Genomic DNA, 14,663 nt, shown 5'->3' with positions numbered 1-14,663 from the left:
TCCTCCTGCCTTCAATCTTTCTCAGCATCAGGGTCTTTTCTAATGAGTCAGCTCTACGCATCAGGTGGCCAAAGTACTGGAGCTTCAGCTTCAGCACCAGTCCTTCTAATGAATATTCAGGATTGATTTCCTTTAGGATAGACTGGTTTGATCTCCTTGCAGTCCAAGGGACTCTCAAGAGTCTTCTCCAACACCACAGTTCAAAAGCATCAATTCTTCAGCATTTAATCTTCTTTATGGTTGAATTTAAAATGGAGGACTATATTTATTGATCTAATTGATTGTTTAGTATTGCACTGGCCTTGCATTCCTAGGATAAACTCCAATTGGTTGTGATATTTTGCTCTTTTGGGGTACTGCGGTTTTAGTTTTCTAGTATATTGTTGAGGATTTTTATATTGATGAGCTTAAAGGATATTGGCTTGTAGTTTTAATTTTTTGCACTATTTTTGTCTGATGTTGGTATCAGGGTAATGCTGGCATTATAAAGTAAAATGGAATGTGTTTACTGCTATTTTCTGGAATAGACTGGTATTATATCTTCTTCAATTTGATGAATGACACCATTGAAACAGTCTAGATCTAGAGATATATTTTTCAGAAGATTTTTAACCATGAAATAATAATTAAAGGACAATTCTTATCAAATATTTAATCTTTAGTAAGTTTTGGTAATTTAGCTTTTGAGTAGTTGGTAGCCTCATTTAAGCTGTCTAATTTCTGTGTGTAAAATTGATACTCTTTCCTTATTTTCCTTTTAATGTCTGCAGGGTTTGTGGTACCATTCCACTTTCATTCTTGATATTGGAAATTTGTGATTTTCTCTTTCCAGTCCTTAGAGAGAATTATCAGTCTTATTAATCTTTTCAAAGAACCAACTTTTGTTTCATTTATTTTCTTTGCCTCTCCCTTTAAAAAATTCATTGATTCAAGTTCTTTATTATTTCCTTCTTTTGGCTTGATTATGGTTTAATTTGCTATTATTTTAGTAGTTTCCTAAGACAAACACTTAACTGACTTGAGATTTTTCTTATTTTCTGATACATGCTTTTAATTCTATAAATTTCTAAACACCAATTTAACTGAAATCTACAAAGTTTGGTATGTTGCATTTTCATTTTCACTCTATTCCAAATAATTTCCAGTTTCCTTTGAGACTTTCTCTATGATTCATGGATTATTTTGATGTCTCTCCAACTAGATTATGAGTTCTCTGAAGTTAAAGACTGTCTCACTTTTACATGCTAAGTCACTTCAGTCGTGTTCAACTCTCTGCAACCCGATAGATGGCAGCCCACCAGGCTCCCCCATCCCTGGGATTCTCCAGGCAAGAACACTGGAGTGGGTTGCCATTTCTTTCTCCAATGCATGAATGTGAAAAGTGAAAGGGAAGTCGCTCAGCCCTGGCTGACTCTTCGCGACCCCATGGACTGCAGCCCACCAGGCTCCTCCGTCCATGGGATTTTCCAGGCGAGAGTACTGAGTGGGCTGCCACTGCCTTCTCCACACTTTTACGTAGTGTCAGTCAAAGATTCATTGTGCAGTAAGGGCTTGGTAGTAGCTGACTGACAAACCTGACTGAAAAGTCCTTTAAAAACCCCCAGTAGGAATAGGATGGTGTTAATCATAGCCACTGTCATTGAACTGGAAAGAAGTCGTGTCTTAGACCTGAATTATGTATTATTATTTCTTAGTAGAAGTGCTATTTGATATGTGGAGTGAGAAAATTCCTGTCGTAAGAATTGCACAAGACTTTTGAGCATTACAGGACATTTAGCATCCCTGGCCACCTTAAACTTAATACCAGTTTTTCTTCACAGCTAATTTCACTATCAATAAATGTTCCACACAATTCCAAGTACCCTTTATAAGGGAACCAGCACCCTAATTGAGAAGCACTAACAGTTCCTGGCTCATACATATGTTCAATAAAAGTTTGTTGCATAAAAAGAGAGAGAAAGAAAGAGCCCCCCTCAATGAAGCTACCTCATAGCTTTGAGAATTGTGATGAAGGATATGCCTCTCCAGGTCTCCTTGTAGGGAAGGGACGAAGATTCTGTCTACAGTCACTTCTAAAATGCCTTTTGCTTCTTAATATTACTTAGTTTTATCCAAGATTGCAGTTCACCATTTCAGTGATGGTCAAGATTTGCTAGATAAGGAGGCACGTGTAAAGATCTGAAGGCAACAGTCTGAAAGTGAAAGTGAAAGTGAAATTCGTTCAGTCCTGTCTGACTCTTTGCGACCACATGGACTACACAGCCCATGGAATTCTCCAGGCCAGAACACTGGAGTGGGTAGCCTTTCCCCTTCTCCAGGGGATCTTCCCAACCCAGGGATCGAATCGGGGTGTCCTGCATTGCAGGCAGATTCTTTACCAACTGAGCTATCAGGGAAGCCCATTGTGCAAAAATGTCTTCTTGATTGTTGTATTAAATAAAAGTTCTAAAGTATTCCTCAGACTCTGTAAGGAATCAGGCTGCTAGGTTTAAGTATGTTACTCATAAAGGAAGCAGGAAAAGGAACTCAGCTTACAATTCTTAAAATTGTAGCTTTCAACTCTGGCACTACATTAGAGTCACCTGGGGTCCATGTCAAATCTCAGAGCAGTTAGATCAGAATCCAAGAATGAGACCCAAGTAAGGTGTATTTTTAAGTTTCTAGGTGATTTTAATGTGCAGCTAGTGTTGAGAACCATCAGTTTTAAAGAAAAAAAATGCTGAGCAGATTAGCAAATAAGTTTTAAGAAAATGATTTCAATATGCTGTGGCCAAAAGAGCATTGATTGATAGATTGTAGAGTCAAAAGGACGTGGGTAATATTTCTGGCTTAGTTATATATCATCTATGTGATCCTGGGTAATTTATTTATTTTCTCTGAGCTTCACTTTCTTTATCTGTAAAACAGAAATAAATATAGTACCTACCCCATAAAGTTTTTGTAAGAATGACATAAAATTTTGTGATTGGGTTTAGCACAGTTCCTTGTACTGACTATTTAAATAAATCCTTTTAAAATATGTAGCATGAAACTAACTTTTGAGCTATATGATATACATTCAGAAACGTTGGAGAAAATCTCATTTCAGAGAGTGAATGGCCGGGATGGAATCATAACCAAGAGGGGACATTCATTTCAAGGAGGATAGTAAACTACACCAGGTTCCAGGCCCCGTGAAAATGGACCCCTGCCCTGATTCACTGTAGACTCTGGTGAAAGGACGTCCTTTGGGATCTGTCACCAGGATAGGTGACTCCTTTGTCAAGCCATCAGCAATAGCAATACAAAGAGGGGAAACACATTTGGGTATCATCAAGACTTCCTCACATTCTCCAGAAATGCAAAGCACAGATGGAGACACATCAGAAAGGTACTTACTTCAACATTGCAAGGAAGGAAATGCTTTCAGTTAGACATAACCCACAGCCTTCACAATTTGGAAGACCAATTTACTCCATTGCCCCTATCTAATAGTTAAGGGATGGTGCAACGCTCACTAATAAGCACCTATAAGGGGAAAAAAAAGGCAGGGACTACATTGATGCTATTGTCAGAAACCCTTATAAATTAGGCATTCTATGGCACCATGAGGTTTTTACTTCTAGCCACTGAGAGATCTTTGGAGTTTGAGAAATTGATAGTGTACAAGGCTGAGTGCCCCGAAGATATCGCATCTACGTTATTCAAATGCCTACTGGCAGTGACAATGGATAAAGACATCCCCATTAATATATCACAACGTGAGAGAGAGATACAGGTCTCTAGATGAAAACATTCAGGCACCAATTTGGTCTGCTGGCACATTACCTCATTCGTCCCTGAGCTCTAATGAGTTAGCCTTTAAGTTGTTATTCCATAACCTCCATTTCAGCAAAGGCTGCAGTCGTGATGAACAAAATAGCTCATTTTACCCTATGCGGTGTACTGCCCCAAGATAATTAAATTTGGGAACAGCACTTTTCAATACACGGAGTCAGCCCATCACACCAGAGCAGAAGCTCATAAACTGGTTCAAATATTACCAAATGTCCCACCATTTAATTTGAACAAGAAAAAAAAATTTTCTCCTTTAAATGACTACCAAAATCTGCACAGCCAAGCAACAGAATTAAATGAATCTGCCCACAAGAGACATGTCCATAAAGTCTACTTTTTAAACAATTTTCTTGCTTTAAAATCAATAGCTAAATTTAGCCCTTAAAATGCATAACTTGGTATTTTCTATCAAAGTTGCTAATAAGACAGCACCAAAGGAAACAAGTTGCTTTTGCTTCCAAAGAAGAGACTGTATGTGTATGTGTGTGAGCACACTCACACATGTGCATGTACTGGGGAGTGGGAGTGGAGTGTATGTAGGGGATATTATTAATGTAATATTGATTCTGTATTCTGAGGCCCTAGCACAATGACAAGCACATGATAGATATTTAATAAATATGTATTTAATAGAAAAATAAAACAAATGCACAGAACCAAATCTGGCCTGATTAAAAGAAAAAAGAAAAAATGAAACCATGCGGTACAAGGCAGCTGGCCGCCACATATGTCTCAGGTACAAGAGTATTTTATTTGAACACTGAGTGGCACTCAGAGACTTTACTGACCACATAAAAACTAATTAAATAATTCTTTGATTTTAAAGTAATTTATACTTTATAATCAGAGTACAGGGTTGAGTAAACAAGGTAATATGACAAATCTTCATAAATGAGAAACATATCCTTACTGCTGCTGCTGCTGCTGCTAAGTCGCTTCAGTCGTGTCCGACTCTGTGATGGCAGAGACGGCAGCCCACCAGGCTCCCTCATCCCTGGGATTCTCCAGGCAAGAACACTGGAGTGGGTTGCCATTTCCTTCTCCAATGCATGAAAGTGAAAAGTGAAAGTGAAGTCACTCAGTCGTGTCTGACTCTTAACAATCCCACAAACTGCAGCCTACCAGGTTCCTCCATCCATGGGATTTTCCAGGCAAGAGTACTGGAGTGGGGTGCCATTGCCTTCTCCTTTTACTGTCTTCTATATTGGTCATGTATCCCTAATTACTCGAATCCATATGTTTGGGGAAGCAACTGATATTTTAACTGTGGCTAGGACTTTTTAATGTGACTAAGACTGTATTTTAGATACAAAGTTTATAGCAGAATATATCTCATAGTCAATTTTATTCTTCCAACTGCTCCCAAAACATCTCAGTGGTGACTACAGGTCCCCAGACTCTCAGTATGAGTCAGTGAAAACACCCTGTTGGGGATTGGCTCTGCTTACTGCTCTAGCCCTTGAGCTTACTTTCCTCAGCATCTCAGACCAGTCACGAAGATAGACACTTTGCTATATTAATGATTCTGCCAATTATACAGAAAAGGCCAAGCCTTGAGGGGGAATTGGGGAGGGAAGTTCAACTTGGAGCTTAGTTCCAGAAGCTTTACTGTTGTGGGCACACAAACTTATCTGTGCCTGCCAAGGGAACATCTGGAAAAAGCCCAAGTGCTGATGCTGGGCTGAAGCATTTTCAATGAGTACAAAAGCAGAAAGTGAGTGTTAGTTGCTCAGTCGTGTCCGATTCTTTGCGACCCCATGGACTGTAGCTCACCAGGCTCCTCTGTCCACGGAATTCTCCAGGCAAGAATACTGGAGTGGGTTGCCATTTCCTTCTCCAGGGGATCTTCCCAACTCAGGGAGTGAACCTGCTTCTCTTACGTCTTCTCCTGCATTGGCAGGGCAGTTCTTTACCACTAGTGCCACCTGGAAGAATCAGAAGAGTGGCTGGTGAACATCTGTGACTTTTAGAGACATTCAAAGAATAAAGGTAGATGATAAAGGATAGAGATGCTTGCTGATTAAAGTTCGAATGTCCCACATATTCAACTATTCCTAGTGAACTTCTAATTGTGCCTTTCTTTCAACTGGAAATGGCAGCTCTGAGTAGAATTTAGAAGACCTTGGTTCTATTCCTGACAATGCCACTAAGCATCCAAGTGTACTCTGGATCACTCTATGGTAGCTTCTCTCCATTGAGATTCTAGCTCTTAATATCAACTCCTCAGACAGGCTTTCCCTTCAACTTTACTTAACCTAATGTTGTCTTTCCAAACTCTGAGTTTTCTCTATTCCATTAGCTTGCTTTGTTTTCCTTAAAATTGTATTATTCAAAATTATTTGTGTGTTTTTTTGTTGGTTGGTTGTCCATCTTCTCCTTTAGATTATAAAGTCCATGAGAATGCCCCTAGTGCCTATCCCATTGCCCAGAACACACCAAGCATCCAAGGAATACTAGTCAAGTGAATGAAAGCATGCATGTCCAGGAACAAAGTACGTAACTTTTTTGTGACTTAAATTCATCATCTATAAAATTAACAGAAACCACCTTGATTATTTTCAAGATTAGCATGATAACAAAGAAAGGATGGATTTGTAAATCCCTTGGAAAAAACTGACAATCTCTAATTGTATGACTCTATATTTTGAAAGGGGCTTCCCTGGTGGCTCAGATGATAAAGAATCTGCCTGCACTGCAGGAGACCTGGGTTCGATCCCTGGATCAAGAAGATCCCCTTGAGAAGGAAATGGCAACGCACTCCAGTATTCTTGCCTGGAAAATTCCATGGACAGCAGGACCTGGTGGGCTACAGTCCATGGGGTCACAAAGAGTCAGACACAACTGAGCAACAAAGCACATGTATTTAGAAAAGAGACCATGGATACAACAATAGCCTATTGCAGAACCATGTTCGAATGTAGATTCTGCCACTTAACAGCTATGAGATCTTGAGCAAGGCATTGAAATGCTCCGTCTTGGTTGCCCAGTTTGTAAGGTAGAAATGATAATAACAGTAGATACTTGCCAAGGTGGTTAAGAAGGTTAAATCAAACGATTTATGTTAACCACCCAGAATAACGTGCAGCACTTATTAGGTACTTTACTAATGGTATTTATTAATCTATTCAGGGTAATATTTAAAATTGTAACAACCAATACAATGTACTGTGGAAATTTCAGTTCCCAAAGATGGCCATAATGGTGACTTTAATGGAACAGCAGCCAAAAGCAGGCAGCCACAGATTTAGAGAGGCAGAAGGGCATGAAGCATGTCCGTACAGGTTGCTGGAGGCTAATCTATCTTTCTCTTCCAGGGTCTGCCTTGTAGCCTACAAGAACATGGAGGTCAGTGCTGTAAAAAGCCAAGGTGAGCTGGCAGATGTCAAGGAAGCACCCAGGAAAGACGGGGCTCAAGAGCAACAATTTAACAATCATCAAAGAACTTTTAAAAATTGGCATGGCTATCCCAGTGCATGCTTTCTGAATATTTGCCTTGACTATATTTATACTTTGCAAAGCATTTTCCTAGAGACTCTCATTGGATCTTTGCAGGAGTCCTGTGAGTTCAGAAGAGCAAGTATTATTATGCCCATTTTATAGGTGGAGATACTATAACCAAGAAAGGACTTACCAAATGCTATACAGAAAAAAATAGTATGGAATCAGGACTCAAGCCCAAATGTTCTGGCTCTAAATCCAATGATATAAATTCTCTGTGCAGTGCTATAGTTTGGCCTTCACTGTCTCAGCTCTTAACAGGAAAAACAGTATTAAAATAAAGTAAAATCAGGCACTGTCAATCATCCTGATTAAGAAAATGGATAGAAATGGCCCTAAGCAGAATTGAGCTTTTTAATTTCTAAGCTGCTCCGTGTTCTGATAAGGGTATGGATTCTGTGTTTCTGGAAGGCGAGAGGTCAGAGGCTTTTACCTCCTCTAAATGGAAGGACTGCTGCAGACAGAACACCTGGGTTCGAGTTCTGGCACTTCCATCAAATCCTGGGGCAACTTTGGGCAAACTACTTCCCCTTTTGATGTCCCAATTTCTGAATTTCTCCCTCCTGTAAACAGTGTTAGATGAGAGTAATAGCTCTCACCCTTTCAGTCCCTCAACACACTGGAAAATCACATCATGATTAGCAGCAGGAGCTTAGTTAGGGAGGGATTCTCAAGGAGGCAACTGGCAGAATCTCAAAGGGGCTTCAGTGTGGTTTGAACAAACTAGGAGATTTCCAGTTATTATGAAAGTTATCACGTGCTTAGTGTGTACCACATACTATGTTAAGTGCTTTGCATGAATTATTTTATCTTCACAATAAATTAATGAAATAGGAAAAATTTGGTCCTCTCATGTAGAAATGAGGAAACGGAAGCTCAGACAGGTTAACTAGATTGTCCAAGATCAAACAGCTAGCAAGTCATAGTATTGAATTCTACCCAACCTATCACTGATCCTGGAGCTTGCCCTCTTCAGTTCAGTTCAGTTCAGTCACTCAGTCGTGTCCAACACTTTGCGACCCCATGAATCGCAGCACGCCAGGCCTCCCTGTCCATCACCAACCCCCGGAGTTCACTCAGACTCACGTCCATCGAGTCAGTGATGCCATCCAGCCATCTCATCCTCTGTCATCCCCTTCTCCTCCTGCCCCCAATCCCTTCCAGCATCAGAGTCTTTTCCAATGAGTCAACTCTTCACATGAGGTGGCCAAAGTATTGGAGTTTCAGCCTTAGCATCAGTCCTTCCAAAGAACACCCAGGGCTGATCTCCTTCAGAATGGACTGGTTGGATCTCCTTGCAGTCCAAGGGACTCTCAAGAGTCTTCTCCAACACCACAGTTCAAAAGCATCAACTCTTCAGTGCTCAGCTTTCTTCATAGTCCAACTCTCGCATCCACACATGACCACTGGAAAAACTATAGCCTTGACTAGATGGACCTTTGTTGGCAAAGTTATATCTCTGCTTTTCAATATGCTGTCTAGGTTGGTCATAACTTTTCCTCTTACCTCTATATTATATTGTTTTCTATTCCCCCTCCACTCATCCCCTGCAGTCCATAAAACATACAACTGATAATGTAAGTTTGTTGAGTCCCTCCCACATCTAAGATTTGTGTCCTTAACTTTATGCTCAGGCTAAACTTTAGCTGAGGGCCGGTTTGGCACTGGGAAAAATAAGGATGTAGAAGAGGAAAGGAAATTAGGATTCATTGTGTACCTGCTCTTCTTCCCATGCTTTGCTAGATAATTTCTATACACCTACCATCACCTTTAGTCCTTACAACTAGTCTTACAAGATGGGAATTTTATCCCCATTTACAAAGAAGGCTCAGAGAAGTTAAGACACTCGCCTAAGGTCACAGAGACCATGAGGGGCAAAAGCTGAGATTCAAACCAACTCTTCTGACTCCATATTTCTTCCTCATGCCTTTAAACACTGTGTACAATATGCTGGAGGGTAGCAATAAATAGGTGAGTCAGGATGAAATAAATGTCACAGTTGATACCCACAACACGTCCTGGCTAGGTAGCCAGGACCAGACCCTGCAGGTCTCTCTCTAGGAACCTGAGCTGTACGCGTCTCACTATCATCCTGTATATTCCTCCTGCAGAATTGCGGTGGCTCAATGGAAGCAGGCAACACCAGTAAGTTCAGTGAATTCTTCTTCGTGGGCCTCACCGATGACCCTCAGCTTCGGCCCATCTTCTTTGCCCTCTTCTTCCTCATCTACGCAGTCACAGTGGTTGGAAACCTAGGCCTCTTTGCTTTCATTGTGGTGTGCTCCCGACTCCACACTCCCAGGTATTTCTTCCTCAGCAACCTGTCCTTTCTTCCCTTTGTTATTCTTCAGTCACAGTCCCCAAAATGTTGATGGAGTTTTTCTCTGGTTGCCAAACCATCTCCTTCTCTGGTTGAGTGATCCAGACAACTCGCTTCATGATCTTTGCTGTCACTGAGTTCTTCCTCTCAGCCTCCATGGCCTATGACTGCTACGTAGCCATCTGCCACCCTCTACTCTACCATGCAATCATGTCTCCAACGCTCTGTTGCAGCTAGTGACTGCCAGCTATGCAGTGGGCCTGACGAATACAGTGCTCCTCACTAGCTCAACCTTTCATCTCATCTTCTGTAAGTCCCATGTCATCACTCATTACTTCTGTGATATCCCTCCCCTTTTATAACTCTCCTGCTCTGACACACAGGTCCTTCAGCTTCTCCTCTTTGCCTGTGGTGGTTTTAATGTGTCAGTGCCCCTCACAGTAGTCCTGGACTCCTACACTTGTGTCTTTATGGCTATCATCAGAATCCCCTCAGCCCAGGGCAAACACAAGACCTCCACTTGTACATCCCACCTGACTGCTGTCAGCCTGTACTATGGAACCACTGCGTTCATTTACTTGCGCCCAACCTCTGAGTACTTATTAGGCAGGGGCAGGCTGGTCTCTGTATTCTACACAGTGATCATCCCCGTGCTTAACCCCATGATCTACAGTCTGAGGAACAAAGATGTGAAGGAAACACTTGAGAACATTCTCAAGAAGGCCTCACAATTCTTCTCGCACCCCATACCCAGATTTCCATGATATTCTATGCAGTAAAGGAAGGACAGAGAAGGGAACGAGCAGCAGGTGACATATTTTTGGCCACCAACCATGTCTCAAGCATTATTCTAGGAATTTTAAATAGATTATGCTTTGAATCCTCTCCCCAACTCTGGAAGTCAAGTATTATTGTATTAGTTTTAGAGATGAGGAAACTGAGGTTCTGAATGGTTTGGTGATTTGTTCAAGGTCATATAGCTAGAATGTGGTTCGATTTAGGACATAGGTTTCAATTCAGGACCATTTGAAACTCCCTTCCTATTGCATTACACTTTCTGCATGAGGCAAGATGCCACCCTCTCTATTAACCTTCAGGGTCAAATGTTTCTGAAGTTTTTCCCTTTCTGGTAAATCTTGTATCTCAAATTTGTAATAGATTCAGTACCCTAAGACCCACTCCTTTTCTTTACCTGTGGCTTTGTATCATGCCTTATCTGGTCATTACATTAATCGAACACACTGTGTACAGAGCCCTATACCAGATGCAGGGGTGGAGAGGGATAACAATGGAGAAATCTATGGACTAACTTTTGGCACCTTTCAATTTATTTAGAGGAAGACAGAAGATCTCACCCAAAAGGCAACCAAACTATGACTTTTCATTAAAATGGACACTTATTGAGTTCTTTCTATGTGATAAATGCCAAATCAGTTACCTCATAATCCTCTTCCTAAAAGATTGCTCCCATTTTACAGATGAGAATGTGTGTGTGCTCAGTTGCTTCAGTCTTGTCCGACTTGCAACCCTATGGGCTGTAGCCCACCAGGCTCTTCTGTCCATGCAATTCTCCAGGTAGGAATACTGGAGTGGATTGCCATTTCCTTCTCCAGGGGATCTTCCCAACTCAGGGATCCACCCCACATCTTTTATGTCTTCTCCATTGGCAGCAAGTTCTTTACCACTAGTGCCACCTGGGAAGCCCATCCTCATCTCACAGATGAGAATACTGTAGCTAAAAGCATTAAGTAACTCACTCAAGGTAGCACCCAGCTAAATAATGATGAATATAGGATTTGAATCCAGGTCTGTTTGTCCAAAAAGCTGATGTTTTCCCATTCTGCTGTATCACCTTCTGGATTACTAGAGTGGTTATTAATAACCACCAAGGGATATAAGCTATGAGCCTGGGACTCAAGGCAAAAGAAACAGAATGGATTGGGTTCATAAGAGAGCCTCTAGGAGGAGGCGGGTGGTTGAAATAAAATCTATGAAGAATGAGGAGTGGTAGGAATGGATGAGTAGTGAAGGGAACTGGGAATCAAAGAATGAGATAAAAGAATCTAGATGCATAAAAGGTTGGTTTGGTTGGAATAGGGCAGAAGGCACATTTAGAAGCAAAGGTTATTGACAAAATGGGGAGATGGTTGGGTAGGGTTGATATACTTTCTCTGTAGGTCTTACTAATGTCTAAGCAATTCCTTACTACCATAAGTGAGAAAGTTCTAAATAGAGCTCTGTTTTCCCTAATTTGACCCAAGATGGCTTTGGGTGTGTGGCTACCTACAATTGTGGTAAGAATCGAGTTTTATGGAAGCCAAGACCTCCATAGAACTTTACTCTGCCTTTACTGTGTTTTCTGCCTATAGCCCACGCTACTCAGATTGGCCAGACAACCAACAAATGTGAGGCCTTGGTCACAGGAAGCTATCAGGGAATTCCTTCCAGACTCAAAGCTTGTGGTCAAGTTAGGGTTGGGCAAGGGCTAAACAAGTGTGACCTAGTGTAGTTGCTTCAAGTCTAAAGGCAACCAGACCTAAAGGGGGATCTTATTTTTCTGACACCTTCCTTTTGGGGAGTTCCTCTGTCATAGAGCAGACTTTTCTCTATTTTATTGTTTGCATGGACTATTGCAGTAGCCTCTTAACTGAACTCATGGACTCCAGGCTTGCCCTGACCTGTTTATCCACCATACAGATGCCTTATGATTATTCTAAGCAGAAGTCTGACTGTATCTATTGTTCTACTTTAACCTCCTCAATGGCTTTTCATTGTCCTCAGAATAAACTTCAAATACTTTAACTTACAGGTCCTCCACAATCAGGATCTTACCTCTCAAACTTTATCTTTCACAAGCCCTCTTCCCTTCCCCATACTTCACATCCTTCCCTTTGCACTTCCTCTTTGCTTCATTCACAGCACCCTCACTTTTCATCAGTGAAATATCTTCCCCGTATTTCTAATCATGACTTTCCTCCTGAACTGACAAAAAGTGTTCACCCCTTCCTTGGAACTTTAGAACCAATAATTACAGCCTGCAGGCATCCTATTTTACCATATTCTATTCCACTTTTCTTACACTCATATCTTGCTTCCTCTACTGATGGTATGCTTGGTAGAGGATGACAAAGGTGTCTCATAGCTATATAACCACCTCAGTGCCTGGAGCAAAGTTGTCATTAATGAAATATTGTTCACAGGAAGAATAAGAACTCTTTACTGGGCTTTGCCCTAGGCATTTGTGTCTACTTCTGAACTCTCTGAAGAGCCAGAGGTATGTCACTAACTCACCCCTCCTTTCCCTTTTCAGTAGTCTACCTCCTATCCAGTATTTACTTCCAGACCTTTTCTTATGCCTCTGCCAGCCCCCCTCCCCAGAACTATAGCATAGCATTTGCAAATACATTGCTGTCTATTGATCTGATGTGTGTTGTATTCCCAACTAGATTAAAGCTCTTTCGGGAAATGGATCACATCTGTATTTTATTTTTCCAATGATAGTAAGCTGTGTAAAACAAGTACCCATTGGATGAACAAGTATGTATGTGCCTGTAGCAGAAGAGGATTTGTGTGGAGCTCAAAGCAGGGGTAGAGTTAACTAGATATGAGTATAAGAAGGGAATATGGAGCTAGCATTTATTGTAAGCCTAGTAAAGGCCAGGCACTATGATAAATCCTCAGATAATTGCATTTAATCATCATAACAAATTGACTTAAAATTTTAAAAGTTAAGACTTTGTATTTTTAGAGCAATATTGGGTACACAGCAAGATTCAAGAAAGGGTACAAAGAGTCCCTTTATATATCTTCTGCCCCTACATATACATAGCCTCTCCCATTATCAATATTCCTCACCAGAGTTGTACATTTGTTTCTACTGATGAGCCTACACTGACACATCATAATTACCCAAAGTTCATAGGTTACATTAGAGTTCATCTTGGTGTTATATATTCCAGAGTTCAACAATGTGATTTTTATCTGGAGTGTCAGGGAATTTGTGGCTTGCTTATTACACATATACAACCAGTATGGAATAGAGTCATAATTTTGAACTCAAGTCTGTCTGAATTTAGAGCTTTCACGTTTAACTACCTTTCCAACCTTCATTGGAGTGATCACTTTCTCTAAAATCCTAGATTTGTGCTACACACATGTGGCATCAAGGCACTGAGAGAAGAACACTGGAGACTGAGTCAGTAGCAACACATTTTCTTTAGATTGAGCCTTTGGTTAACACATTTTAGACTCAGAGGGAAGAAATAAATAAAGATAAGGAAGGAAAAAAGGAAGAAATGGAGGGAGGGAAGGAAGAAAAGAGGAAAGAAGGAAAGAAAATATCCTGAAATGTCCTGTCATTCCATTCATTTAGAAAGTGTACGGCGGGAGTGGAGGGCCACTGCACCCTCTGGTCTACTCTTAGCGCTTTCTCCTAAAACTAGGCCCAGGAAGGAGAAGGAGAGATTTCCAAACAGTCACTTTAGCCTCTTGCTCAGATACCTCAGAAAATACCACTTCTCATATGAAAATGCCAAAACTTTCTTAGAAACATATTTTAAGAAAGGGGTTCTTGACAGTGTCTAGAATCTTTAAGGATTTTGACAGTAGCTGTGTGTTCTTTTCAACAACTTCATTAGATTACAATGCCCGGGAGCCCTGCTTAGCTGAAGCAAGGTTGTTAAAGTCTGGTCCGGTAATTTCTTACTCCACTCTGAAGCCATTGTCTCTTTGGTGACTTGAACAAAGTTCCCAAGAGATGCACATTCTAGAAGCAACTGCTTTTCCTTATGAATGAGATAACCCTTAATTTTCAGTGCCCTTGCCTAGGTGATATGACCTCATCACCTTGATTTATTTTACTACTCCTTGTTTGGGCTTCATTGTAAACAATGTGCCTCATCCTCCAAAACCAAGGTATCTTGAGAGCATATTGCCAGGACAGGGCTTGGATTTACTAATTTTATGTATACTAGTAATAACAAACAAGCAAAAGCACTTCTGGATGATTGAAAGAAAGTGAAAGTGAAAG

This window comes from Bos indicus, chromosome X, assembly GCF_029378745.1.
Source record: "Bos indicus isolate NIAB-ARS_2022 breed Sahiwal x Tharparkar chromosome X, NIAB-ARS_B.indTharparkar_mat_pri_1.0, whole genome shotgun sequence".
NCBI lineage: Eukaryota > Metazoa > Chordata > Mammalia > Artiodactyla > Bovidae > Bos > Bos indicus.
This window is presented reverse-complemented; position numbering follows the sequence as displayed.